The sequence below is a fragment of the Macrobrachium rosenbergii genome, chromosome 7 (genome assembly GCF_040412425.1).
Source record: "Macrobrachium rosenbergii isolate ZJJX-2024 chromosome 7, ASM4041242v1, whole genome shotgun sequence".
Lineage (NCBI taxonomy): Eukaryota > Metazoa > Arthropoda > Malacostraca > Decapoda > Palaemonidae > Macrobrachium > Macrobrachium rosenbergii.
This window is the reverse complement of record NC_089747.1, coordinates 685,001-690,341: the sequence shown is the minus strand read 5'-3', so window position 1 is coordinate 690,341 and position 5,341 is coordinate 685,001. Positions and strand designations below refer to the sequence as shown.

The window sequence follows — 5,341 nt, the reverse complement described above, 5'->3', positions numbered from 1 at the left end:
CATTAGCCTAAGGCTTGTTCAACACCTACAGGACAAAAACTGCACCACTTGACGACCGTCGCCTGACCCGGAAGGAAGCTTCTTTTTAAGTGTGACATTTTATCGGATTTTCGGAATTTTCCCCAAATCTGGCCCACCTAAAGGACTCCTGTTGCTTCCCTGAATAATATTGGGTCACGTGAGGCGTGTGTAATCTAGGCCTTTGTGTTACTGAAGGAGAAAGAGTAGCCTAAGCCTATATCGTCATAGCACCGGAGCCATTGCTTAAGCCTAGACCTACATTGAAGATTTCGTGGTCTGCTGAATCAAATAAGGTAAGGATGCTTTATTTATTAATCATATTTTAGCCTGTAGGTGTCTTAGGATTTATTAAAGCAGGATTAATAGGTAACACATGGATTTTTCTACTGTTGTGTGTGGGGATTTACACCATGTAACCCCTTTGGTACATTTTAGAGAAATTGTAGGTAAGGATACTTTATCAATCATGTTTTTAATCATGTCTTAGCCTATAGGAGTCGTAGGATTTATCAAAGTAGGATTAATAGGTATATAAGGATTTTTATCCAGTTATATATAGGAATTCACACCATGTGATCCCTTCAGGTAGCCTACAGTTTAGAGGGAATTGTTTGGTTTTGATTGTGTTGAGGATGGTGACGGTTCATCATGAGTTCGATTTTAAAATACATATATTCGTTTTAAATCATTTTAAACAACAGCTTATTTTCTCATTGTTTGTCTGTACTTGTTTTATTGTTTTGTCTTTATTTGTTTTATTATTTGTCTATATTTGTTTTCTCGTCCTAAAACTCCCTAAATCTACTTTGCTCGAAATCTGGCTCATGTCAGCTTGCATAGGCCTAGAGATGCTTATGTGTACTGCAATGGCATTGCTTGGGTTATATTTAAGCCTTATGCCAGCACGAACTCTTGTTCTGGGTTGGTAAGTGTGCTAAGGTGAAAAAGGGAATAGGAGGCGTGATGTGGACCTCAGGATTCTGCAAGCCAACGTATTTTATTACGTAGAATGGACATAATGAATGCTAGACTAAGCCTAGACCTATAGGATGTAAGCTGCCACATTGCAAGTAACTAATCTATTCAAATATAAGAACTGGACGTAAAGTAACGTTTGAACTGGCCTTTTTTATGATGTGGACCTCAGGACTCGACCACCCAATGAATTATATTATGTAAAAAGGTCATTATGATTGCTGGACTAACCCTAGACCTACAAGATGTGGGCTGCTATATTGCAAGTATCTAAAGCTGTTTGAAAATAAATCTGGTCGTAAAATTATTTTTGGATTTAGAATCATTTACGGAATGGATATTGTTAATTGTATTGGTCAGGTAAATAGTTTAACAATTGTTGGTTACCGTAGCAAACGCGCTAGGGTAAATGTAAAGGAGAATGCTGCACGAGATATCGTTTATTAATGTAATTTTTTGTCTAAACAATATAGAAAATAGTGCATATAATGCTGTGTAGGTGAGATATTCTCAGAAAATTACCGAGGTGATGAGAAATTCGCTGTCTTTTGTCTATATTTTTACTTTAACCCTCCCCCCCCCACCCATGGGGCTGGTACTACACACGGCGTCCCGCGGAGCTTCCTCCATATTTAATACCAACCCCTTTAGGGGGTTTAAATTAAGGATATAGACAAAAGACGGTGAATTTCTCATTATCTCGGTAATTGTCTGAAATTATCTCAACTGCATCGCATTGTATGCACCCATTTCTATATTGTTTAGTAAAAAAATTACATTAAGCAACAGACGAAACAAAATTTCACGTTCAGTTGGCGTTATGAAGAAATGTAGGCTTATGGTTCTGCATTGCTTCGATATTAAATATAATTTATTATACAGAGCGATGTAGGACGAAGTGCGAATGCCATTTCAGATTCGATACAGTAGTTATTAAATGTTGTATCGGTAAAATCAGGCATTGTTTACAGCAGCCGTTCGGGAGTGTAAATTTTAGACCCAACTGTTGTTTGTCTTTTTCACCAGAGTACAACTGGGAACTGTCACTCTGTGTAGCTTTGATGTCAAGCACTGTTTAGTATACAAAATAACGTAAAACGAATTGTGAATGACGTTTCGAATTCATTACATTAGTTCTTAAATATTATATCTGTAAATCAGACATCAATTACAGGAGCTGTTTGGGAGTGTAAACTTTAGACCTAACTGTTGTTTGTCATTTGTTTCGTCTCAGCGAACTGGAAACTGCGTCATTGGATGCGCCTTATACGTCCCATTTAACATTGTATGCATTATCATCTCCCTCCTACCTGCATAATGACGATATCATCATTACAATACTAATGAAATGGAGATATAATGATACGCATAGTCATAGGTTTCTCGAAACGACTTGGGGAATTAGACTCATAGCGAGAACTTCTGTCGAGTTTGGATGGCGTTTTTGTATTAAAATAAAGCGAGTTACTTACTGATAGACATAAGCTGACTTAGAACGAGGATTTTGTGATGATAGGCCCTGAGTTAAACTGAATGTCTCGTCGATTATTAAAACAAATGTATAGGGTCTATTGTATCGTACAGCTGACATTGCTCTTAAGTGTAGGCCTATCTTTTTATGGTTCATTATTAGGTTGAAATGTGATGCAATGTTGCAAATATTCTGATGCACCATTGATAATGTTGCATTGGTGCTTCTGATATCAAATCTGAGTAATTTTAGGCCTATATATCATTATAACGGGTTTTAGGCCTATATTTGAGTAATTTTTAGGACCATATATAATTTACAATGGATTTTAGGCCTATATTTGGCTGTGTATTTGAGTTTTACTTTCTTAAAGGGGTATTATTACCTCTAGACTAGATTCTACGACGGTTCTGTGTGGGAAATTATGAAAGTTTTGTGTGGGATTCCCATTCTTTGTGTGGTATATGGGAACGAGTTGTTGTCGCTCTTTGAATATCAAATGTTTATAGAAAGCTTCCAATGTTTTCCATTAAATTAATCCGGAAAACTGTTAAATTATCCCTTAAAACTAAAAGAATCTTTAAAAAATTAAATTTACAAGACTCACCTCAGCACTTCTTAAAAAAAAAGTAATATTGAAGTTTAACTTTAAACTCAAAGTTGGACTTTTAACTTTAAATCAACTTAAAGACTTACCCAACGTCTCTTTGCTAAGGCAGGAACCACTGGATTTAGGAATTGTTCCAGAGAATCTTAATTCCTCTCGACTTTCTTTCCTCTGTGGTTTAAATTTAATTGAGAGTCGAGGGTATGGTGTAAGGTGTCTTGTTTGGTTACCTCAGTTTTATTCGCTTTCTTGTTTAATTACCAGTTTTAGCTTTCTTTATATTCAGTTTTTTTGCTTTCTTGTTTAATTACCTCAGTTTTATTCAGTTTTATTTGCTTTCTTGTTTCAGTTTTACCTCGCTCTCTTGTTTTTTATTCGCTTTCTTGTTTAATTACCTCAGTTTTATTCGCTTTCTTGTTTAATTACCTCAGTTTTATTCGCTTTCTTGTTTAATTACCTCAGTTTTATTCGCTTTCTTGTTTAATTACCTCAGTTTTATTCGCTTTCTTGTTTAATTACCTCAGTTTTATTTGCTTTCTTGTTTTAGTTTTATTCGCTTTCTTGTTTAATTACCTCAGCTTTCTTTTTAATTATATTAGTTTTGCTTTTACATTTATCATATAGAAGTTTTTACCTCAGCGTTTTAACCTCCTCTCTTGTTTAACTACCTCAGTTTTACTTGTTTCAGAGTTTAACTACCTCAGATGCTTTCTTGTTTAACTACCTCAGTTTTATTCCTTTCTTGTTTAATTAGGGCTTGTTTGCAGCGTCTGTTTAATTACCCAGTTTTAGCTGCACCCAGTTTTATTTCTTTTTTAAATTCGCTCTCTTGTTTAACTTAGTTTTTTCTCTCCATTCTAACTACGTTCCCTTCCTTGTTTAACAATCTTACTGTCCAGCTTTTTTTGTTTCTTGTTTAATTCTCCAACTCCAGCTACTTGTTTTTCAATGTCCTTTCTTGTTTAACTACCTCAGTTTTATTCGCTCTCTTGTTTAACTACCTCAGTTTTATTCGCTCTCTTGTTTAACTACCTCAGTTTTGCCGCCCTACCCAGTTTTACCTTTGTCCTTGGATTTGTTTAATTACCTCAGTTTAGCTTGTTTAATTAGTTTTATTCGCTTTCTTGTTTAATTAATTTCATGTTTAAAGTTTTTCGCTCTCTTGTTTAAAAGCAATTCTTTCTTGTTTTACCTCAGTTTTATTGGGCTCTCTTGGTTTTAAGCTCTCTTGTTTAAATATTTAGGCTTTTTGTTTAAACCGTCAGTTTTATTTTTCTGTTTAATAATGTTACCTCATTTTGGCTACTCAGTTTTATTCGCTTTGTTTAACTATCAGTTTTATTGACATACCGGACTTTCTTGTTTAATATTCGCTCTCTTGTTTAATAATAATAATTAATATTCGCTCTCTTGTTTAACTACCTCAGTTTTATTCGCTTTCTTGTTTAATTAATAATAATAATTAATAATAATAAATGCTTTATTTCATATAAGTGTTTTTTAACTGTTTAATAACAAGCAAATAGACTATTGTTTAACAGCTCTCTCCTTTCCTCTATATCTAATTAAGGACTTCTATTCCTTCTGTTCCCCTTTTTGGCAGGATCCCCATACCCCCCCTTCCTTCCCCTCCACCCATACACCTCCGCCTCCCCTCCTCGTCCAGTTTATTCGCTCTCTTGTTTAACTACCCCCTTCCATCAAAAGGACGTCCAGTTTTATTCGCTCTCTTGTTTAGCAACTACTTTAATTAAAAGGCACTTTTTTCCCAGACGCTTGTTTGCCTCCTTCAATAGTTATATTCCTTTCGAGTTTTTTCCTCTTCTTGTTTTTCCGTAATGGTTCGTCCTTCTTTTTAGACTTCCAGATTTCCAGGCTTTGCTTTCAGACTTTTGGACTTTTGAACTTTTGGACTTTTGAACTTTTAGACTTTTGAACTTTTAGACTTTTGAACTTTTGGACTTTTGGACTTTTGGACTTTTGGACTTTTAGACTTTTAGACTTTTGAACTTTTAGACTTTTGAACTTTTAGACTTTTGGATTTTTGGACTTTTAGACTTTTGGACTTTTAGGCTTTTAGGCTTTTGGACTTTTAGGCTTTTAGGCTTTTAGGCTTTTAGACTTTTAGACTTTTGGACTTTTAGACTTTTAGTTTTCCAGACTTTCAGATTTCCTGACTTCCCGACTTTCGAGCGTCTAGACTTTCCGACTTACAGACTTCAAGACTCAGATTTTCGGGATTTCAGACTTTGACTTTCAGACTTAGA

At 35.0% G+C, this 5,341-nt stretch overlaps 1 protein-coding gene across 1 annotated transcript in view; it reads left to right on the top strand.

Moving 5' to 3' along the window:
- Positions 1-5,341, top strand: part of LOC136839968 (rho-associated protein kinase 1-like) — a 15,322-nt gene continuing 9,981 nt past the window's right edge. The window contains exon 1 of the mRNA XM_067106237.1: positions 1-314. The gene's annotated coding sequence lies outside the window, so the exon portion shown is untranslated. The remainder of the gene's footprint in view (positions 315-5,341) is intronic.